Source organism: Rattus norvegicus, chromosome 2 (genome assembly GCF_021556685.1).
Source record: "Rattus norvegicus strain SHRSP/BbbUtx chromosome 2, alternate assembly SHRSP_T2T, whole genome shotgun sequence".
In the NCBI taxonomy this organism is placed as follows: domain Eukaryota; kingdom Metazoa; phylum Chordata; class Mammalia; order Rodentia; family Muridae; genus Rattus; species Rattus norvegicus.
Window position 1 is genome coordinate 194,833,655 of NC_141535.1, and position 24,908 is coordinate 194,858,562.

The 24,908-nt window shown below is 44.0% G+C and overlaps 1 long non-coding RNA gene across 1 annotated transcript in view; it reads left to right on the forward strand.

Annotated features, from left to right (window-relative positions):
- LOC147996479 (uncharacterized) overlaps window positions 1–24,908 on the forward strand; it is a 142,285-nt gene that overhangs the window by 33,435 nt on the left and 83,942 nt on the right. The window contains exon 5 of the long non-coding RNA XR_015675546.1: window positions 14,634–14,709. This is a non-coding gene — a long non-coding RNA (uncharacterized LOC147996479). The remainder of the gene's footprint in view (window positions 1–14,633; window positions 14,710–24,908) is intronic.

Below are 24,908 nucleotides of genomic sequence, written 5' to 3' on the forward strand. Positions count from 1 at the left end.
AGATAAAAGACATGCATTTTGAGGTGGAAGAAAATAGAAGAGAAAGACTGTATTAACTGCCCATTCCTGCAAAACTCATTGTAATTTAAAAGTAATTTTATTCTATGAGATTCCTCTGGGTTCTTGAAATAAATTCCATTTTATTCCAATTAGGTTGCATGAACAACTCTTCCTTTCAACCAAAACATTGTCAGGACATGTCATTTGTCCAGTTTTCCTCTTTACATTCTTTCTGATGACTAGCAGAAATAGGTTGACCTTCTAGCCCCATCTCTAGATCTCTTGTGCTGACCTAGAAGCAAGAGGCCCCTTTAAGAGAAAAGCTAGCTTCTGCAAGGATTGTATTTGGCTAGTAATGATTCATGATGTCAATTTGGAAATGTGGTCCTTAATGTTCCCGCCTACTTCCTACTCTCTTCAAATCTGTTTGCTCGCATGGTAGGCAGGGACCACGGGCAGCTGGCACCATAGACTCTCTGTGGCTCTGAGAATTGTAGCAATCTCCCTGTTCTGGTGGCTGTAGCCTGAGGGAGTTGTTGATTTCCTCAGCCAGACCACAGTGTATGAGGAATCAGAGCAGTCACCTACACTGTAGGACAGAAATAAAAATGTTCTCAGTCTCTTGAGTTACATTCAACTTTATTTCTCCCAAGCCCAGGCGGTTTCAATTAATTTGCAAGCATTTATTGACCAGCGACTGCGTATGGCCTCTCTGTTCTTTTCCTACGCTCCTCCTGCGACTCCCATCCCTCAGTTGATATTCTGAAGACCTTTCTGTCTTCTCCAACACTCCCCTGGGATGCTGACTCATGTCTCTATTTTATTGCTGAACTTTCCCAAAGAGCCACCCACAGCTGCTATCTTTCTTAACCTTTCGTAATCCTCATTGCTGCGACATCTATCTTCTGCTTTCCCTGTGATACAGTTTGCTTCTCCAATTCCCTGCGCCTCCACAATAAATACCTCTCTTTCTAAGTAATGGGAAGTGACTTTCGCTCCTGGTAATTAAACAATTACCTCATTTACCGAGTTTACCTCTCTGACCCCTTCAAAAGATCAGTATAATCTGACTTACAGTGCTTTCTCCACATGTGTTCAAGGAATGAGGCTTCTCAACGCCTACATGGGTCCTGGGACACACACATCTACCTCAACATCATCCTACAGGGGCTGTTGGTAAAGTGGATCAAAGCATATATCTTGGGCTCAAGCTTATGGAAGATCTCTCTGTGGCTTCAGTCAAATGTGGATAGGCAGGGGCTCCATTATTGTCCCTTCAGATGAGAAGCCAAAGAGGGGATGGTTAATGGCCTGAAATCTGACCAGTGAGATAGGACTGGTATTCTCATAGTGGGAGCAGAGTGAATTCATTATGACAATTTTCTTCTGTGGTGTGGAGATGACAGATAAGGAAAGTACGAGAACACAGTCTGAAGCAAATCTGCACCTTACCACCTGCTGACCAGAGCCTGGTTTTAGTATAGACGTATAGACATGAGGATACACTTACCCATCTCTGTGCTTTTTTTTTTTTTTTTTGTTTTGAGACAGGGTCTCATATAATCCAGACTGACCTTGAACTCATTATGCCATTGATGATGCCCTCTGATTGCTTTTCCTCCATTTCCCAAGTGATTTGATTATGGGTGTGTGCTACAATATCCAATATGAATGGCACTCTTAACCCAATTAGTTAATTGTTGACCAAGCAATTAGACATATAACTGTGCATTTAGTCATTAAAAAATACATCACTCATTCTTTTACTCATAAATATTCAGTGCCCTAGGAAGTAGAGATGAAAAGTGAATCCGGGGATTGAAGAAGTGGCTGAGCAGTTAAGAACATATATTGCTTTTGCAGAGGATCCTAGTTTTGTTCCCAGGACCCACATGGGCCGCTCACAACCACATGTAACTCTAGTTCCAAAGGATCCAAAACTGGCTTCTGGCCTCCACAGGCATCTGTATTAACATGCACATACCTCACACAGATGTCCATATGCACACATAATTGAAAATTAAAATAAATATGTTTAAAAGTTAACCTGTCCATTGTGATCTCCTTATTTTTGGCATTTGTAGTCTCAGAGATGGACGTAGAGAATGAAGCCACACAGATCTATAATTGCCACAGGCACTCAAGAGACAGCTGAACAGTGCAAAAGCAAACACTGAGGGGGAGAGTTGGTATAGGAAGTTCTACTGTCAGCCAGCTGCTGACACAATAGAACAGAGGTATGACCAAATCCTACTCAGTCAAGATTGAAGGGACTATTAGAGAGCTTCCAACTTAAACCTTTCACCTACAGGATAAGGAAACGGGTTCACCTGGACAAGTACATTGGACCAAAGTCTCACATTCTGTCAAAGGTTGGACCGGGCCTGGATCCCTACTGTCTCAACCATCTATTTACTGACATTTTGGTTTAGCATCCTTAAACCAGTCTAGGAATCCCTGCTGCTCTCTGAGGATGTGTCCCAGGGTCTACAGCTCAAGGTAGGCTAATCATGGGGCACAGCTTTGAATGTGTACCCCAGCCTTCATTCACAGATGTGTCTGTCTAGTCCTTCCTGCTGTGAATCCCTTTGTCGGTTCCTGGACCTGGTTGTTATTTTTCTTTGTTCCCCAAATAGTACAATTTGACCATCTACTGCTTGTCTTGGTCTTTATGGTTTATCCTTGGCCTGACCTACTTCCTGTACTCAGCATGTTATGTCTCTCAGCCCTTCTCCTTTGCCTCCCATGCCCGATAGCTCCTACTTTCCTCATAGGTTCCTCTTCCTCAAATGCGCTGTCTGTCTTCTCCAGGAGACCCTTAACCAATCCTAGAACACAGATTCTTCGGCCGTCTGGCAATCTCTAGGCACCCTTTCTCACAACAATGCTTTCAAATACATTAAGAACAATGTGTAGAAAAAGATCACGTTGTTTTGAAACGCCAATTTGTACTATAGCAATATGTGTACTCTTTTTTTTTGTTGTTTGTTTTTTTGAGTCAAGGTCTTCATGTGTAGTCTAGACTGTCTTTGAACTTGCAATCCTGCTGCCACCTCCTGTGCTAGGATTACGGGCATACACTACCATGCCGGGCTAGCTTATGTGCTTTTAAATCAGTGTGTTAAATAGCCACATCTACCAGGAGGTGTGGTGACGTCTACAGTGCTGAAGCTGTGTTTAGCACTGATGATCTTGGGAAGATATTTGCAACAGTTTTAAGGTGACATGAAGATGCCTATAATTTCTGTGATTGGCACAATCCTTGGTGCTGTGCTTTATTGTCGATAAGCCTCTGAAAGGAACGCTATACTATAGTTAGGAGTTAGTAAAAATGAAGGTGTGATGTTTTACCATCTAAGTTTATGGACCCTAGGAGCTATATACACAGACCGGCAGTCCCCGGACCCTCCAGGCAAAGGCATCCTGTCTTAAATGACCCCATGACTTGAAATGCTGCATCGACCAAGGTATTATCTAGATTTATGTCTTCAGACAAGGGCATCCATTTGGATATCTCACAGGCATCTATGAAACTTAACCTGTCAAAAGATGAATTTCTGCTCTTACCCTCCAAGACAACGCCTCATTTTTCTCATCCCAATGAATATCATCTCAGTGTTTTAAGTGTCAGAGACCAAACCCTGGAATTCGTTCTCTATCTGTCTTCTTTCTTCATCTTTGCCTCTAATTTGGAAGTTATTACACCTGAATTTAATTTTCCAAACATTGACTCAACACCTATGATAAGTCAAGCACTGTAGAGGCACCTTAGAAAGCAAGCCCTCCCTTTTACCACAAGTGTTGGCCATAAAGAAGCAAGCACGTGCAGCAAACTAGATACCAATAAGTGCTATGGAGGCATAAGGAATATTACCCTCCAGGACTGCTCCCCCAGGGTCCCTTACCCTGTAGTCTACAGCACCCCAGACCCTGGCCTGAAGCAGTTAGTCTAATTAGAGACTTCAGCCAGGCTGTTTCTACTCCGAGATCCCAGTCCCTTTGCCACCACCCCTGGGCCTGCCAGCTTTGTAGTTTCTTGTGTGCATCAATGTCATATCTTGGTGCTCGTCTGCTTCTGGACATGGCTATCTCCCACTCACCCCTCAGGCCCTAATCTAGTTAACCTTCACTGAAAATGCTATCTCCTTAGAGACTCCTTTCCTGACCCCTCAACCTAAATTATTCTTTCTTACCTCGCACCCTCAGCAACTTATTCATTTTATATAACAAGCTATTGGTGGTAACTACTATTTAATATAAGACTCAAGTAGCCACTTAATAGGTGTGTCTCCTGCTGCATGCGAGTTCCAGGAAGGCTGAGACCGTGTCTGTTTTTTCACACCAGCACTGAACAGTTCCAGGCATATGGTTAGTAAGAACAAACAGAGCCGCTGAATGAGGTATAAGCTCTTGTACCTTTTATTTCTGACATCTGGCCCCAGACTCATCATGCATTCCAGGTTCATACTTCCTCTTTTATGCACATCCACATTAAAGCTCCATCTATATGTAAGTAGTTCCCAACCTAATCAGAGACGGTTACTCTCAAATTCATTTATCCATTCATCCGTTCATTCTTTTTAACCATTATTTATTGGGCCTGTTCTAATTACAGGGCACAGTGCCAGACTATCTAAGATTAAAAGATAGATGCAAGACACAGTTCTTGTCCTGGAGACATTTACAATATCAAGGGAGATTTAGGAAGCAGTCATACAATTATAGCAGGGCAGTAGGGACTCTGTACCACAATCAGCATTGCTATTGGTGACAAGTGCAGAAGACATGGGAACAGCACATCCGCCTAGGGATTTTAGGAGTTTTCATGGTGAAGATAGAGTCTGAGCTGGTTCTTGCCATGTGGACAGGGCTTAGACAGTCAGAGCTGGTAGAGCAATAAAGAAACAGAGTTTAAAAGCAGAAAGGTAAGGTGTAGGGAGTGTGGAAAGGTCCGCGAGTAGCCCATGGTGGCGAGTTATCGAAGCCAGGCATGATGTCTAGGACATTCTCATGATGTCAGATACTTGCAAGGGTGGGGAAAGGTTGTTTAGAAGATGAATAAGGAATGAGAAGTACTGGAAAGACTCTCCTACCCGTGAGATTTTAACTTAGATTTTCCTAACTCAATGAAGAGATAATTAAGTAGTTAAATGAGATGCAGAAGTGCTGGGCAGGGGGATACCGGTGTGGTCTGCAGCACACAGGGAAACTCATAGCAGAAGTGGTATTTCTCTGTCTTCAACTGGGATGCTGACATTTTACAGGGGTTGACTCAGAGTTACTATGACCATTCTCATGCCTGGCTAAGAGGTGACCATGCTTCAGCTAATATTCATTCAGACTTACGTTTCCAAATACCACAGACTGGGTAGCTCGCACAGCAAGCATTTATTTCTGTGAGTCCTAGTGGCTTACAGTTTAAATAAAGGTGTTAGCTGAGTTGGGGTTCTTTCCTGTCTTGCAGACAGGTCCCTTCTCATTTACTCTTTTCTAAGTCTGTACATATAAACAGAGAGATGGATCCCCTCCTCTTCTTATGAGACCATGAATCCTTTTGGATTAGGATCCAATCATCCTGCCCCTTTAAAACAGTCACTTCCTAAAACTCTGGTTTCCAGTACAGTTATATTAGAGATTGGGGATTTAATGCGAGAATTTAGGTGATACTATCCAGCCTCTGGGTCTGTCTTAGGGCTTTACTTCTGTGAACAGACACCATGACCAAAGCAACTCTTATAAAGGACAACATTTAATTGGGGCTGGCTCACAGGTTCAGAGGTTCAGTCCATTATCATTAAGGTGGGAGCATGGCAGCATCCAGGCAGACGTGGTGCAGGAGGAGCTGAGAGTTCTACATCTTCATCTGAAGGCTGCTAGGAGAAGACTCATTTCCAGGCTGCTAGGATGAGGGTCTTGAAGCCCACACCCACAGTGACACACCTACTCCAACAAGGCTACACATCCTAATGGTGCCACACCCTGGCCAAGCATATACAATGCATCACAGGGTCCTTAAAAAATATACAAAAAAACTTCTTGTTCAGGAGTTTCAAAGCAGTACATCAAGGGACACAAGCTATCTCAGACAACACCTTCTGGGGAAATGGGAAAAATACATGTGCTTCCACTGTGCCCATATTGGCATCAGTATTAATGGCCTCTGGAGAAATCCTTATGTAGCTAAAAGTATATATTTGTAAACCCTGATCTAGTTTGATGACTTCATTATTCTAGAGAAAAGACAATTTTGAAGAAAAAGATAAAGACACCTGCTTACTATCACACAGCAAGAAGGGTACATTGTAAGAGCTAATTAGCTGAACTCAGTCCTGTACAGACTGCAGGTCCAGTGTTTTGTCCATTGTTACCCTTAGATTCTTCCATGTTCAAGAAGAGGGACTCTTGGATGTCCCCATGGGCATACCTGGTGAGCAATCCTCCTGGCACAGAGGTTGCCTGCTGAAGAACTTGTCTTAAAAAACAGAGTTAATGATGTGGGGCCAAACAGCACAGATCTCTTATCTGTCCTTCCCTTTCCACCTGGTTCACATACCCAGACTGCAAAATGAGCTGGCAGGAGTGATGGACTATTAAATAATGTAGGTGTTTTCCCTAAATAACTGTTTCCTCCATGCCTAAGTGTTTTCTAATGCGCTCTCTGTCAGCCACCCAGAGGAATCAGAGGTAAATGGTTTCCTCTCTGGAGACAGGGAGAGAGCTCTGTGCCATCTAAGGGGAGATTGATGTAGTGAAGATTTTCAACTGAGCTCCAGTCCTCCAAGAAGGAAAGGTACATGATGACACGGAATGAACCCACGGGGACAGAGGAGGACTCTGTCAGATGTTTCAAAATGCCCAGACTTGGCACTGCTTATATTTTACAAACTCAAACAGATAGCTGTATTTCTACAGGAAGAAAAGATTTTTTTAAGTTCTATTTTTTTAGGAGCTGGGGGATGTCTCCATGGGTAAAGTGCTAATTATGTAAGTTTAGTACCCCAGCACCCAGGTATAAGCTGAATGTGGCAGTATGCACCTGTAATCCCAGCTCTGGGAGAGGAGAAAGGCAGCTTTCAGAAACCCTCTGTCCAGTCAGTCGAGTGAAACAAGGAGCTCCTGGTTCAGTGAGAGACTCTGTCTCAAAAAAGAAGATGGAAAGCAACAGAGAAAGATACTGAATGTTGAGATCAGACCTTCACATGCATACATGTACATACATAATAAACGTATATATACACACAGATAATTAAATTTCCCTGGAGTAAGGGCCCCTTTGAATCCCTTAACCATGAGACATAGCTTCTCATCTGCATGATGACTCAGGATATCCTGGTGACCAAATGATTTTCTTCGGGCCATTTCCCTTCCTCTCTTCACCAGTCACCCTCCAGGTTGCAACTTAAATGCTTTCTTTTGTCCTCAGAGGCATCTCTTCATCATTGTCTCCTTCAGCGTTATTCTTAACACAGCGTTTCTCTTCTTCATAACACTTAGCCCAGGTATACTTCTATAGTTATGAGCTCTATGCTGTCTCTCCTGGTTGTAAGCTCTACTTAGAGGCCATGATAGATATTAGTGTGCTGTGAGTGCCTGATCTGCACCCACTGAGTAAGTGAATGGTTTCTTTCCACTAATACGGAAACTATGTTCTGTTTTTCTTCCTTATTTATTTATTTATTTGGAAAAATTATCTGTGTCTTCATTTTGCACTCAATACCCTTGCTAGCTGTGGATTTGCCACCTAGAGTCGGGAAAATAAAGGAGCGTGAGGGGTGTGGTTAGTGCTATAGACATAGCTGGCCAATAAAAGATCAAACCCTGGAATGGAGCCTCCTATGAGACACGCAGTTAGTCTCCAGCATGGGTTTATTGACTATCATCCTGCTTGGATTATAAAAGCACAAGGGCACGCCAAGAGAAAGATGTTCTCATAATCATCGAGCAGATAGAAAAGAAAGTAGACAACATTGTTGAAAGAAGCAGCAGGATGGTGAGCTGGTAGTGAGCTAGTTAGAAACTAGCTGCCTTGGAGGTCACTGAGATGGACCACTCCCTCCAAAGCAGAAGCTTGTGCAAGCAAGAACAGAAACTGCAGTGTTCTGATTACTGGGTGAATGAAGGGTCTAGGTGGGGAACCACCTGAACCGCCTGAGAGATCACTATTAGATAAGTGTCTAAACCTTATTAGATTATGAGCTAGCCAGAAGCTTTCTGTTAAAGAACGTATCATTGTCTCCTCCTGTAAGAGTCCATTCAAATGACCCTATCAGTCATCTGGATGGTCGAACACTCCTCTGAAGAGCTGACATTCTAGAAACTTTAGAAATAATAAAAAGCCTGCCTAAAATACAGATTGGTGTCCTGTCCCTTTGACTATTGCTCAGTCTTTCTCTTGGTGTGCTATCCTCTAATCTGTAACAGACACTGCCCTATCTTTGACACTACAATCTGTGTGTTAAATTCAAATTATTTTGGAAGAGTTCACAAGAATTGGAGAGGCAAGGGCAGTTCAGAGGGAGATCCCAGTGACAAGCTGATCATAAACAGGGTATTCTGTGCTGACAGGAGGCCAGGAAACCTACTTTATATCAGACTCTGGAGGATGAGAGTACACTGTCTATGTGAAACAAAGGCCTAAGGAACAACAAATATAAGAGTTTTAAGGAGGAAACAGGCAGCTAGTAGAAGCAGCATAAAGGATACAAGAATGGCCAGAAAAGAGTAAACATGGAAGAGTCTAGATAAACTAGAATATGAAGACCTCAAAAGTCATGATAGAGGTGGAGAAATGACTCAAAGATTAAGAACGGTCAGTGCTCTTCTAGAAGACCCAAGTTCAGTTCCCAGCACCCCGGTTGGGAGGTTACAACTGTGTGTAATCTCAGTTCCAGAGAATATGACACCTTCTAGCCTCTGTGGGCACTCTAACACACACACACACACACACACACACGCACACACATGCACACACCATGATAATAAGTTTGGCTTTTATCACAAGATCAATGAGATGCCAGTGGAAGTTTTAAAAAAAACAGAAAAAATGATATAATCTGGTTAATGTTTTAGTAAGATTTCTGTCAGAGAAGGGCAAGATAGAACCAACGTGCTTAGAGAGTCGATTATAATGGTTTAAGAGAGAAGAGATAGACAGGACCTTGACCTTGAGTGGTGGCAGTGGGAATAAAGAGTAGGGGACACTTAAGATTGATTTCAAGTAGAGATGGCAGGTCTCAGTGATGGATGGAGTGTAAAGGGTGAGGGAGAGGGAGAAATTGAGAATGACTAGAGTATGACAAATGGTCCTTTCCTTGAAGCCATGCATCTTCTCAGTTTGCTACAGACTGGAACTATTCTGCCTTGGTATTGCTAAACTGCCAAGGCTTTCATTATTCCTTCCTTGGCCTCACTTAGGCACCATACTTAGTCTCCTAATTCGGTAATGTACAATCTGTATGGTTCATATCTTGATCTTCACAGCTCATTGAGCCTCTTTAAATGGTCTACAACACACATGAATTATACATGGTGGGAAGAGTGAGAGGGATCCTAAGTGGCAGATGTCCTGGCTCTCTTAGGTAAAGGTTCTAAATAGAATCCAGATGGGGCTTATGACTACACAATACCAATAATGCTGAAAGCCACCGTCTTTGCAAGTACTTGCAGGAAGGGTGGGGAAAGTAAAATGTCGTTAGGGTAGAAGGATACGGGGAAGTGAGAGATACAGTCAGAAACACCAGGGACTGCCTAACCAAGCAACTGAAACAACTTCAGATACTGTGTTGGTGTTTTATTGAACAAGACTGTATGTGTGCAGTGATACACCTGCAAAGAAAGAGAAAGTTAGAGGGAGCTGGGTGAATAGAAGTGAGACTACTGATGGAGTAGTAGGACTGCTGTTTATTGGAAAAATACTGGGGGGTGTGAATTGAGTCTCACTGTATAGCTTCTATAGCTGTGGGGACTTGCTATGTAGGTCAGGGCGGCCTTGAACTGTGGAGATTATCTTCCAGATAATTGGAATTACAGGCATAGTAGGCCATAATGGGCATCATTGAATTCTTACTATTTATCATACAGCAAGCGAAGAGTGTCAGGAAATACATACTGTCGGCTTCCTATAAACACCCCTGTAAAGATAGCTCCATTATATGAAAAGAAAACGACGTCTCAATGAGGTTTAAATGACTAGTTCACAAACAGTAACCGGTAGAACAAAGATTTCAACCCAGATCAACGGATGGCAAAACCTGCACTCTGAGTTTTACGCCACTGTCTTTTTAAGGCTGGGAAGGGCTACAGTGAGGGCAGAGGAGACAGGTGCAATGGATAAGGGGTGCCTAAGAGGACAAGTGCACTGGATGCTGGGAAACACCTAGTTGACTAAGATGAAGGAGAATCTAACCTGAAGGGAAAAAAGTATATTAGTATATGACATAAGAGTGAATGGAGCGTTGAGAAATTTCTAGAGATGAATATAGTGTGTTAGCACCTTCCCACTCTATTTCCCTGCTGGCTGGAGTCTCACACGTATGCCCTTATTGCTGTTTTGGCTCCCAGTCATGAGACTCTCTACCCTGAGATAAGCCAACACCTTTTTCCTGACTCGGACCAAAGCCCATCTGGGACTGCAGTGGGGAGGGCAGCACAGACTTGATCCCCAAGTGAGTGAATTCTTGACTGAAGCAAGAATCATGGAGAACAACACAGTGTTACAATTAGCTGAGATTTATAACTTGGCACAAATGTGGCTCACGTTGGATATTCAGTTTTCCCATTTTCGCTCCAGTTGTTTAAAGACATTCCACCAGCATCCTTGTGACTCTGCATCCCAGGGGACTATTCCAGGGAGAGACCACTTTATGACTCAAAGAGAGAAGGGTAGAGTAAGCGAAGGTGCATGATTTCTATTTATGTCTTGAATTAACCACTTTTACTCAGGGAATAAGTATGTTGAGATTCAGCTGAATGTCAGTTTACTGACTAGGATTTATTAACGTAGATTATTAGCACAATCAATATTGATGCACTCTGCACTGTTAGATGGTAGGGCTCTACAACATGCTCCTGGCATCTTGATGCTTAGAGAAGCTGAAGGAGGAACTGTAATGTAAAGGCTCACGTACACGTAGTACAGGAGAAACAGATGCTTTAGTCTTCTCTTGTTTGAAGACCTCGATTTGTGATGTTTAGTAATTCTTTGACAACATTTAGTAATTCATTGACCACAGGCAAGTGATGTTAATGTAATGGGTTTCAGTTTCCTCATCTACAGAAAGGAGGCCATTTGATCATTCATCCATCCATCCATCCATTCATGCATGCATGCATTCATTCTATGAATGCCTATTGAACACTCCTGGGCTTACTGCAGTTTTAGGGACATGGGAAAGCATCCCTGGTAAAGGGGCTTGAGCTGATGTGATTGCTGGGTGAAGGTAGATGGGGGAAGCAGTGTTGCAGATGGAAGGGCAGCTCATGCAGAGGCTGTGATGTGAGCATGAGAATCACCTTGTCCTTCACAGTCCACGGGTAAAATATGAACTACCGAGGCAAGGCTGGGATATGATTGTCTTTTGTCCTCAACATTACATGCATGATTTTTAGTCTGATATAACAATCTCCACCCTGAAGGCTTTACCTTTAATACCAGAGTGGTCCTTAATCTCTGGAGTCTTTAGGGAATAATAGAAGATAGACAATGGATAGCAAAGTGTTAATTGGGTAAGGGGTTAATTGGGTAAGTGTTAATTGGGTAAATTGTTGATTTGGGTAAGGGGACGTGTTGCATAAACTTTTCCTGGGGAGACATGAGCAACTGCTTCTCCCAGATAGGTTGTTTATTAGTCAGGAGTTTCCTAGAGAAGAACTAATGAGTGTGTGTGTGTGTGTGTGTGTGTGTGTGTGTGTGTGTGTGTGTGTAGTATTAAGTCATCTTATTTCAAAAGGATAATAACAACTGGTTCACACCCAAAATGTTGAGAATTTTCTTGTTGCTTGGTCCTTGAGGCTGGACCTTGAGACTTTATTGTACTGGGGAAACCAAGAACCCAGCAGTTTAGGCTGGGTACTTTAGCAGTCCCAATCTAGCACCAAAAATCTGAGTAATTCAAAGAGAGCCTTTAGTCTTTATTCAACAATGGGAGCCCAGAAATGGTGGTTCTGGTATCAACAAAGGAAGCAGCAATAGCAGCAGCAGCAGCAGCAGCAGCAGCAGCAGCAGCAGCAGCAGCAGCCACAGGGTAAATTAACTTGGTGGCTTGAGAGAAAGCCAAAGGAGCAAAGGGTGAGTAATCTTGCTCCTCTCACACTCCTTTTTATCTGGAAGGTCACCAGAAGGTGCCACTCACATTTCGGACTGGGTCTTCTCACATCAAGTAGACAATTCCTTTAGTGACTCTCCTTATTTACGTGACTCTAATTTGTGCCAAGACAACATGAAACAATCAACAGAATAATGTACCGATTTTTACCAAAGTGTGGCTTGATGAGCCAATGAGTTTACTGGGCTTGCCTAGAGGAAGCAAGAGTCAAGAGCTCCCAAATGGCTGTGCCACTAAAGAGACTCTCTGAGCCTGGAAAGTACTTCCCCATAGCTGCATTATATGGAGTCCTCTCTCTAGCTAACCTTCCAAACCACGTGTATTATACATCACTGACGACCATGTGTGGCTGGGGCAGAATTACACACAGCTGGCAGAGAGGTGCAGGAGGACTAGCTGAACTCTCCAGTGAATATGTAATTACCCTCCCAACCCTTCCCATGAGGGATTATCAACAGGCCACTGTTTGAGAATATCTTGTAAGTGATCAGATACTCTGATGAGGATGCCAGAGACTGTTATGTTCATAGGACACATTCCATGGCTGAAGGCTAGTTTAGCAAGTGCTAGGGATGCCCTCCTTGTCTTAGAGGATATACTAATGCAGTCACTATGTCACTATGAACTAAGGCTACATGGGCAGTTGTGCTACAGCTTGACCCCTTGTTTTCCTCTGTTGCTCAATCTGTCCCCACACAAAAAACTTACACTGTAGAGACTGTTTAGTCTTTTGTGGATGATCCACTGGCACTGGGAAGATACCTCATGAAACAGGGCAGCAGAAGGTGGATCCAGAAAGTGCTAGGAAGGACAATGAGAAGTACTGGGGACGCCAAAGCAGCAACCCTCACTAGCAAGTTGACTCCCATTGGCCAGATATTTGGTAGTCATCAGCACTCAAGTTCACTCCTGTCCCGCCTTCCTCAGAGCACTTGGGACTGTGTGTGACTTGCTTCATGGACTTGGTTGTTTCATTCTGCCTTCCTTTCAGTTTGAGTGTTGGCTTTCTCACTATGGCCTGTGTTGGAAGATTATATGAACTTTTCATCCATCCCATGACCTTGAACTGTAAATGAAATAGATCAGCTCAAGCTCCCCTTCCTTCCCCTACCTCAGTGGTGACATCCACAGAGAAGGTAGGGTGCCTCTGTACTGCTGGCATGCCCTTGCATTACTGACAGTTGGGCTATCCTCTGCAGTGGTCACCCTTTTGTCACATTGGCCCTTCTTTTAAGAAAAGTACTCTATCCAATGTGTCTGTCCTGTCTGTAGGAGAAAGCAGGATGGCTGTAGTCTTGGCTATAGTACCAGAAACTTTGTTTATGGAGAGTCTCGTGAGCAGTAAATAGATGCCTCTTAAAACACACACACACACACACACACACACACACACACACACGCACACACGCACACACACACACGAACACACACTGAAGAAGGAGCTGGCTGATCTGTTTTTGTGGGTGTTGCTGCTTCCCGAAGGAGTGGCCTTGTCTCTTGGGAGGCATAGCTGTCTAGGATAGGGTGAGGGTCAGGTTTGAGATTGCTGCATAGGCTGGTAGCGCTCAACAGAGAAAACCTCAGTTCGTAGAGAAGCCAAGGAAGAAGGTGGGAACCTACTTGACAAATCCTAGTAAAAGCTGAGTCATCTTTCTTGTGAATCTGTAATCAAAGCTTACAGGCACTTCTGCCTTGATTGAAGTTGTTGGACAAAGTGACCTCATTGAGCATTTCCTGTTTGTCTAGCCTCTACTTCCTAAGCCTCCATTATCCAGAGCTGTGCTCCTAATCTAGATTAGAACCAGTAAACTGGCCTTCAGGCTGATCTAGCTATCAGATCTGCGTGTGTGTGTATAATGGCTGCACGTTGTGCATTCATGTGGAGGTCATCCAGGACAAGACATAGGGTACTTTCCTCTCAGTCTTCATCTTATTGACGTGAGAAGCATGTAAATAAGCAGAAGCTTGCTGGTTTGTGTTGAGTGTTTAGTCATTGAGCTATCAGGATCTATAGGTCTCTGTCCCCCAATGTTGGGTTATAGCACATGCAACCGTACCTGGCTTTTTTTTTTTTTTTAATGTGGATTGTAAAGATTTGAACCCAAGTGCTTCGTGTCCTGGAGAATAAGCACACTTACCCACTGAGCACCCCCTTAGCCACCAGATTTTGTCAGTAAAATGTCCTTGGACCATAGCCATGCTAGCCATGTACATGTAACTGCCCACTCTCACACATCACTGCAGAGGCAAATGCTGTCACAGAGACTGGATGGCTCACAAAGCGGAAAATACTATTTTTGCTTTTTACAGAAAAACTCTATTGGCCCTTGCTGTCCAACCTTGCGTGTCGACACAGGATTTGACAGTGAGAAGGCAGCTGGGACAGGTGAGCAGAAATGGAAAAGGATGTTAAGAACGTAAGTCTGGAATCAAATGGACCTGGGTTCCAATCTCTGCTCTGTTGCCTATTCACTGTGGTTTGGGGCCAGCTGCATCTCTTCTCTCTGCCTTAGCTTCCACATCTGCAGAGCGTCCTGACAATTGTATTTACCTCACTGGGTGGTCATGAGGATTAGGCTGATTAACAGAAGCGCTGGGTAATGCATACTGAGTGCTCAGGAGAATCCACTGATTTTACTACTAATGCTGTGTATCAAGAGTAGGCTAAGCACTCCGTGTGTGTTTTATCTCAGTTAATCCTTACAAGGCTCCAGTGAGGTAGATGCTGTGTTATTACTTCCTTGTTACAGGGAGGGGGTCTGTAGCACTAGTCACACACTGTGTCTCTTGGGTGGCACACAGTGGAGGGAACTCTTAGAAGGGGAAGGAGAAACAAACTCACATACTCCAATCTGTGGTGGAAATGGCTCACTGGGTCCAATCTCACTGGGTGACTTCATTGTGGAAAGTGGGGCAGCAGAGGTGAGAGCCCTGAACCCTTGAGGACACTGACAAGGTCCATTTCAGACTGTGGAGTAGAACTCCATGGCTTCTTCCGCTTCCTGTCAGTTTTACCTTTAATTCCCACCACCACATCCTCATGGTTTGGAACTGACTGAGGAGTGTCAGGTGGGACTGGAGTGAGGTGGGGCATGATAAAGTGGCAGTGTGGGAGGAGGATGGGTGGAGTGGAGAAGCTGCCAGGTGGTGTCCTGAGACTACATCATGCATAGTTTAAGGCAAACTCCGAAAGCTTTATTCACTTACCTGGGTCTATTGATGTCACTTGGACTGGATCAATATATCTTCCTGGAGAATTCAAAGGAAAGAAATCTATGTGAGGCTCACTCAGTAGGGAGAGCACGTTGGTGCTAGAGTGATAGGTCCGTGAGGAGAGTGTTAAGCACTCACCAACTGCTGTCCTTGTCTCTTTGCCCTTGCGAATGGAGCAAATGATGGTGGGAGGGGAGTGACAGGAGAGGGTGTCCTCATACATTCATACACCTAAGAACCTAGCATCTACTGAACTCCTCTGGTGTGCCAGGCTGCACGTCAGACCATTTAATAGGATAGCAGCTGGTAGGAGTAGGCTTCAGGGAGCTCCAGATTTCAGGAGCAGGGCAGGCGGTTTAGTTAATTTTCTTATAGCTGTGACCAAATACTCCACAAGAGGCAACTTCAGAGAGGAAGGAGTTCTTTTGTCTCAGTTTCAGAAGGAACATGGTTCACCACAAAGGGGAGAGTATGGCAGCAGGAGTGTGAAGTTGGACACACTACATCTGCAGTTAGTGACGATGAAACAGGGTCAGGTTGGAAAACCTCAAGACCTTCTCTAGTGATTGCTTTCCTCCTGCTAAGTTCCAGCTAGCATTCTTCAGCCTCTAAAACCGCTTCTACAATGCCACTAACTGGGGCCACGTGTTCAAACACACGAGCCTTCTGGAGAGATATTTCACTTTCAAACCACAACAGCAAGAATGCGGAGCTGCCTCCTTCTATGGTTTCCTGTGATGCTCTGTGGATTTCCCCACCCCGTTATAATTCAGCACTGCATGGCACTGGGGCGCTTTAGTTTTACATTATTTTCTCCATCTCCTTATTTACCATCTCCTGAGTTTTATGGATTTTTTTCCCATAAGGAAGATGACTTCATTAAGCTAATTAAAAGGGGTAAGTGTAGCAAAAAGGAAAGGCCAATGGTCTTTCCTGAGTGGCATGGATAGTGGTACTTCTGCCCTCTGAACTGCCCCTGGTCCATGCTTGTGCAATGGTGGATTCAGGATGAAGAAGCATCAGAAGGATGCTGGTGCCAAGAAGTACAGACCTTTCTCCAGGGGCTGGACCAATCTCAGGAAGCAAATTCCTAAGGCATCCTGCATATCTATCCTCCTTGAACCTCTTGTCCCATCCTCTAATATGCTACGGGAATTACAATCTAAAGACTGTCAGTGAGCTTCAGAATGCACACATTCTTGGCCAGCTGTTGCTTGAGGATCTTGAGGACTAAGGTACCACAGAGTCCTTGGCAGGTGTCAGAGCAGGTGTCACTTATGCTTAACCCACATTCTTGTGTCATTGTACACATATCTCTTGTCAGGGAAGACTGGAATAGGCATTTGAGGTCATGAAAATTGTACTTGCTTCCGAACAACCCAGAGAGATTATCCAGCCTGAGTGCTTGCTTGTTGGATTCTTAGCATGGCACTGAGGTAGTTCCAATTGGTCTTGAGATGCACCATAAAAATTTGAGCAGTTTGCAATGTAACCTTATACAAATAGACTCCTTTCCTGGATCTACACAGAGGAAGGAGGTACATCTTTTATTTGGGATACCCAGAGGCGTGGGAATAGGTTCAAGGTTGCCTTGTGGTGGCTGAGGACAGCTATACATTTTTTCTTGTTATGCTGAGGCTCCTCCTGGGAGACAATGCCTACTCTCAGGCTTCCAATCTCTCCCAATTTCTTGTCCTAGCATGTACTCTTAGTCCCCTTCAACTTTCTAGTCATCCACTGAATCAACTCAGCTCTCACCTTGGACCACAGACCACAGAACCGATAAATGGGAACTCTGGAGGCATACCCAGAAATCAACATTTTAACATACCTGCTAGATGATTTTGTTCCCCATAAAAATTTAAGTCACTTAAGCTTTTTGGTGTGTTTCATGATAAGCTGGAGATACTGGTATATTTCCATCTAGATACTTCATTCAATAAATATTTATTGGTCATTTACCAAAGTGCAAGGCACCATTCTTTATTTTTTATTACTTTTATTTTTTTACAGTACAGTCATTGCCTCCTCCCAGTCCACCATCCCATAGTTCTTAATCCCATTCCTTTTCCCCCCTGCCTTCAAGAGGATGTCCCCCTTCCCCACCCCCACCGGACCTCCCCAGTCCCTGGGGCCCACAATTCTTGATGATATAGTCTTACACAGTCTGGAAGACACAAAATAGTTATTGTTAACAGGAAAGAAGGAGAAAGTGAAGATGGAAAGAAGAATATGAGAAGAAAAGGAAAAGAAAAGAAGGAAGGACGAGGAAGGAGAAGCATTAAAGCATTAAAGTTACTGTGCATGCAACTGGCTAGCAGCAAACAAATGACACTGTGCAACTTTGTAGCATCATCGAGGGATTTCATATATTTAGCTCTGTAGTGTTCATGAATGTAACAGCTCATTCTTCCTGGGTCTCATTGTCCTATGAAGGCTGGAATTGCACCAGAGGGCGCTGTCCGTGGTGCTGAACCCAGTGCTTGGACTCCCAGCGCAACCCAATCCTAACTATAGGTTACATATTGGAGGTACCCAGAAAAATGTTCAGAAATAGCCTTGTAAATTAAAGGTAAATTACTTTCAAGATTCTGTTATTGCAGAGGTGCATAGGGAGAGATAAAGAGGAGGGGTGAGAAAGACAGTGAGAGACAGAGGTAGAGATAACGCACTGTCAGGCAAATATTAGGCCTAAATAAGTGGCACTGTTTGATATCATTTACCATTCCCTATAAGCAGACAGTGTAGGCGAATTGGGTTTGATACATAAATAAAATTCCTTGTGACTTTTAGAGCATGCTTAAAGAATGATGCCCAGTTGATGGCATTAGCATTATCAGGAGTCCATTTATAAATTCAAATTTTTATCTCCCACCTCACCCAGCTGAATCAAAGTCTCTTAAGTCAGGCCCTAAGACCTGTGTCTCGGAGAATGCTCCACATGAGATAGATACTCACATAGTGTGGGAAGTACAGTGAAAGCAAGGGCTCTCTGTGATGCCTGCACCCCTGAGTCATTTGGAGCTTTTGAAAACATTGGGACTTGGTCCCGCCTCAGTCCCCAGATTTGAAGGAGAATCTGTGGGAATGATGCCCAGGCTTTGAGACATTTGAAATGTTTCAGGAATAATTCTCATACCCAATACAAGCTACAATACACCACAACCCATGGTTTTTAGATATAAAACCCTGGAATGTTGGGTGCTAAAGCCTTTTGGGGATTCCATGGAAACTGGTTAGTCTTCATACCTGCACAAGGATGTCACATTGAGAAGAAGTATGGGTGCTGAGGACATTTGTGTAGTGACACAAAGCAGTGGGGTTTTCCAGGATGGAGTACAGGTCTAATTAGATTTGCACCATCATATTACAGCTCCCTGAGCTGGGAATATGCCTCAGTCGTTAAAGCTCCATCTGTGCAAGCATAAAGGCCTGAGTTCACAGCCTCAGCACCCATGTAAGACACCTGGGTCTGGTGGTGTGTGCCTGTAACTCTAGGAAAGCAAAGGCAGAGGAGCCCTGGAGCTTGTGGTCAGCCAATCTAGCTGAAATGGTTAAGCCTCAAGTTCTTCAAGAGACGATGAAGATGGGGGAAGATACCCAACACTGACTTCTGGATTCCACACAGGTATGGTGGCACATGTGTGTACATTCATACTACCCTCTCCAGCACATTCCTTACTGTGTGTGGTTAGATCTTCAGTGGGTCAAACTAAAAGAAAAAAAGGGTAACAAATGTAACTGTTTTGCAGACATATAGTCACTGAACCTGAGGGTGGCTTTTCCTTTATGGATTAATGATGAAAATAGGTGGGGACACTGTAGCAGGCTGGTTTGGTTCTAGAGGAATCTAATGGCCACATGTTAGCTGAACATCTTAGTAGTGCTTCCAATAAACAAGTGTTCCTGGGACCTGTGGATTCAGTTGCAATTGTAGTATTTAAGACCAGTCACTGCATCCTCCCCTGGACCCTTTGTTGGGCTTTAAAAATGACCTAGATCTGATATCACTTAAGACTGCATCAGATTGTATCAGTTTTAAAGGCATAGCAAACAATATTTTAGAAAGAGCTGGAATGTGTAGGGACCTTTCACTTGGAAGGCACAGGGCTAGAATGCTTCCCATTCATCACATCTTTTTTCTCCTTTAGTCCTAGAGACATATTTAATAGGTGTTTTAGAATGTGGATGTCATTTAAAGAAGTTGAGACTTCAATCATAGCTGAGGTAGTGTTGGAAAGATTTAAAATAAACTCCTTTCATCTCTCTTTGAATAGATGCCAAACGATGTCTCTTCATCCCAGTACAAAGCTATCCAAGAGACATTTTAGAACTGCTCCCTTCTGACGTTTCTTCTAGAACCTCCATGCTTCTCCCCTGCATTAGTTACCACAATGAGTACCCAGAATAGCACTGTCTTGACAAACATAGAGCACAGAGTGCAAGTCAGAGTTGGGGAGGTGATTAGCAGCCCACCATGGAAGCTCTTTCTTGTGGCACCCCTTAAATGGGAAGGGATTTCACATCATTTCATCTTGTAGGCTCTGGGTCATGTGAGGAGAAGTTAGAGCCCGTTCTTTGGTGAATGGTTATGGAGGGAATGGCAGAGGTAGCATAGCTCATGTGTAAGACTGGTAAAAAGCACCACTGTGAAAAAGAGAAATTGTTTTTTTAACCATCTTTCTTTTTATCCTTTGCTTTCTGAATCTTCTACTTCAGGACCAAGACAAGAACAAGGAAGGGCTCTAGGTTTAAAAAAAAAAGAGGCAGCACTCTCAGGTTTGTGTACATGGTAATTCTATACCTGAGTGAGCCTGAGTCAATGCCTTCTTAAAATTTAGACTCCAAGCACCCTGCTTGCTGTCTATCTCTAATCCTGGCCCGATTCCATCCATTCTAAATACCTAATGCTACACACTAGTGTCCAGCTAATGCCCTGATGTCTCTTCCCCTACCCTGTTACCAGGGAAACCATCTGATACTTCAATTCATGCCAGTGTTTGAGAGCATATTGGCTACTCTCAGAAATAACTTTGCTTGCATACAGGATCTCTGAAAGGACAATACCTCCCTCAAAACCAGCCCACTTTACCCTTGGCGATCTCTTCTTGCTCTTAACAACCAGGTTTCTCTTGTCCCAGACTTTATCCCTTGCTTTCTGAATCCTCTACATCAGGGTCAAGCTTCAAACAGGCACTTGGGCTGTCCTCAGGGAAACCACAGGCTTCATCAAGTGTATTATATTTCTGAATACCACATCGTTTCTGCTGTGTTTATATGCCATAGGAACTCATTATGTTGGGAACAAAAACGGTGGAATTCAAGTATGAATGGTGCTGTACTGGAGGAACTTGTCCTTCTTGAGTTAGGATGCACACAGGGATAAACTGTGGGAAAGGAACTATAAAAGAGGCATGGTGGAGGAGAACATCCTTGTGGGAAATCACAGAATGTTTCTAAAGGTTGAGGGCTTCGAGCTGCAGAGCCGAGGGTATATGCATTCCCGCCGGATGGAGGAGCACAAGTAGAGGTGTGGAGACCAGAAAGCACAGAGTAAGCCCTGAGGAATACTTAGTGCCAGGGAGGGGGTGGTGGTGGGGGAGGAGGGAGAGGGGATGGGGGTGGGGGTTGGGGGGTGCTGAGTGTGTCTGCTTCCCTGCTGATGGGTGCCAGCAGGCAGATCTGGGGAGACAGAATGCAATCAGTCTGTGTTTTTCTGGAGTGGGAAACAGTGAAGTCTGGGACAGTTGCTGGGGTTCCCAGTTTCCTGTGTAACCAGGAGCCACTGGTGTGCTGCTGGGATTTGGGAATGGGTCTCAGTCTGTGCTTTCCCTTTGGGCATCCAAGCACCAGGCAGGAAGGGGAGCAGCAGAGCCAGAACCAAGCGTATGGAAGAGAGAAACCTTCTGTCAGAGATTTAGTTCCTCCCCTCCCTCCCCCTCTGCCCCTGCCTGCGATCCTTGATGAAGAGCTGTCCTTGCTTGTTCAAACTGCTTTATTTGATGGTGGATGTGAACGAATACAGCTTACTCAGGGATTAAATACCTTTTGTGGGAAGGAATGCCGGAAGAGAAGCTCATTGGTTGAATATTTGGGGCCTAAATAGATACCTTGTTAGCATGAAGAAGTCCAGGTTTTTACGTTACATGGCTGATTGCCATGGTCCTCTGGGAGCATTGTGGTTACATGTTCCAGAGCAGGTAGAGACCGGGAGGGAGTAGCCCCACTCCTGCTGTGCTCCATTTTGAGATTTTCAGGCTTTGGGCTCATTCGGCTTTACCAGTTCTTCTGTCTGGTGGCACAGTCTACTTGCCCCACGAATAAGGTGTTCTACTTTACTAAAGTACTGAGTTAAAGCAGTATAACATCGGGAGGAAATTCTGGGTCAAATTGTAAATGGCTCCGAGTTAAGGCTCTGAATAACTTAAGAACTTTTGACATGCGAGGCATGGTAGCACTTGCCTTAAATCCCAGCTCTCAGGAGTCGAGGCAGGTGGATCTCTGTGAGTTTGAGGCAAAGCTGGTTTACAAGGTGAGTTTCAAGCCAGACAGAGTTAGATAGTAAAACCAAACACTATGGACTTCACAAAACAGAGAACAACATGACTGGGTTGAGGGTGTTTGAGGACATTGGAAAAATTTCAGTTGGCCTGTAATTCATTCCCTTGGGTCCATTAGAGTTCATTTTGCATTTCCATTAGAGATTAATGTATCTTGAGTAACAGGCCCAGGGGAGCACAGCTCCTAACTAAAAGTATTTATTCACACTTTAGTATAAAGTGGTAAAATGGCCACTTTACTTCTAATAACATGAAAATTATATATTTGGGTTATATTTATAAAAGGAGCTGTTGCCCACAAAATGAAGGCTTTAACTTTTTCCTTTGGGGATTTTATTTTTATTTTATGTGCATTAGTGTTTTGCTCAAATGCACATCTGTAATACACACATGAAGTGCCCAAAGAGGCTGGAAGATGGTGTCAGATTCCTCTGGGATTGGGGCAATAGATGGTAGTGAGCTGCCATATGGGTGCTGGGAATTGGACCCAAGTCCTCCAGAAGAGCAGTTGGTATTATTAACCTTTAAGCATCTCTCCAGCCCTGAAGGAAGGCTTTGGAATGGTTGTCTAGTGTGGTACTTAAGGCAATGGACTAGGACCTAAAAGGAGAACACAGGACCGTGAAAGCTGTAGATAATATCTATTATTAATGTTCACTAATAAAAAATTGAAGAAGCCAGTTGATACTTTATCTTCATTCATAACAGCTCCTCAGGCCAGTGTTTCCCAGCCTTCCTCCTCCTGTGACCCTTTAAGACAGTTCCTCATACTGTGGTAACCCCCAACTATAAGATTATTTTTGATGCTAGTTTATAACCGTTATTTTGCTACTGTTATGAATCATACTATAAGTATCTGTGTTTTCCAGTGGTGTTAGGTGACCTTTGTGAAAGGGCCATTTGACCCCATGGCCCACAGGTTAAGAGCTGCTTTCTTAGGAGAAAATGAGGCTATGAGCCTCCTGGCCACAGGTCATCTGGAAGACCTCAGATTTGAACCCAGGCTTTGAGAACCCAAGTAGCTATTTTCACAATTCTCTAAAATTCACGAATTTCACTTCTTTTGTTCCTGCAGAGGTCAACTCCTTCAGAATTTAAGCCTTGGGCTTTTTCATTATGTGAGGCTGTAACCCTCAAAGCCACCCAAAACTGCACTTCTCTGACAAGATCAAGAGACTCGGCCATTCCTAATCTGGGTCTTCCATTTTGAACCTCTGCTTATTTTTTTACATGTCCATTGATTTACAGTATAAAAGGGACAGAAGGAAGAGGCACAGGAGTTTACAGAGGATGACCAGGGCTTGTTATTGTATATTCAATATCACACATACTGCTTAGGCATGTGTGAATACTTGTAAGAAGGCTCCAAGCCTCACCACTGCTAGATCCTTCTTACGTGGTTATTAATCCTGCATGGCTCGCACACTCATTACCACGAGGCCCGAAGCGACCTGTTTCCAGGCAAGCCTTTGCTTTGCTACTCTCCCTGTGGAGACCTTTACTTCCTGTGACTGGAGGCTGAAGCTGGGAATGGAGGCCTGAGGCTTCATGGCAGTCCCGAGAGATGTGTCTGGAAGCTTTGCAGTTGGTGTGTCAGTGAAAAAAAAAGGCCTTTGTTAAGCTCAGCCTGGCAGAGAGGAAGGCGTCTGCCAAAACAGAGAATAACAATGACTCATTTCTACAGTGACACAGCTGTCACAGTGTGTGCACCAGGCTCATCTCCTCTAGTCTTCATGACACCCTGAGGATCAGGCAGGGCGGAGGGCACCTTAAAAAACCTGAGGCTGATGAGGCGGAATGCTCCTCTAAGGCCGTTTGGCTGGAAGATGTTGAGCCTGGTACACAAACTCAGACCCAGTCTACATTTCTTGCCATACTATCTCTAGAGAAGTTTCTACTGCCCCATGTCTCTAGAAAAGTCACGAGCACCAACAGTTCCCTCTCCACAGGGGAAATAATTTGGACTTGGATGGCATTCCTGTATAGTTTCAACCACAAACATCCATTTTTCTTCAAGTGCTGGCACAGATGTACCCTAGTTCTAAGCTTTGTGATCTAGCCTTCATGCCACTACATCTATGAAACTTTCCATGTTGACCTTAACCTCCTCCCTGGGTTTGATGGCTCCTTCCCTATGTGGTTCGCCCCTAGAACATTATCCCATTATAGCACTTCCAACTTGTTTGCTTCCTTACCACTTGATTCCTGGGTAGCAGCCAGTAAGTTAGTGGCTACTCTGGGTAGAGTTATATCCGTTGTTTCTCCTTCATGCTAAAAACAATGCTTAGAACATGGTGGGTGGTCTGTGCAGTTGGAACCGAGTGAAATTTAGCCAAACATTAAAGGACAGCCTTCTGTGTCATGAGTCCTTGTCTCTGCTTGGAGTTAGCTCCTCTCGCTCCTGCTAGACATTTTTGTGCCATCCACTCTCCACTCAGCAAAGATTGGCTCCTATTCAAGAGCCTTCCCTGGTTGGTTAGCATATCAGTCAGTGGGCACTGCCAATGCAGAATTTCCAAGATGGAGAATCCTTTGATGATGGTGAGGTGTGCTGAGGAAGGAAGACTAATGTTCCCACAATTTATCCATTCCAATGCTGTGTGGGTAGCTGAAAGGAAGGAGGTGTCCTTGAGGTTATTGGTCTCACCAGTAGAAGCATGTTAGAGGTGTGTGTGTGTGTGTGTGTGTGTGTGTGTGTGTGTGTGTGTGTGTGTGTATGTATATGCATGTATTTATGTGGTTACACTTCTGTGTCCTAGAATCCTGGAGCTTCTAGAATGGGAGAAAACAGTGTGAACCACACATGCTCTAT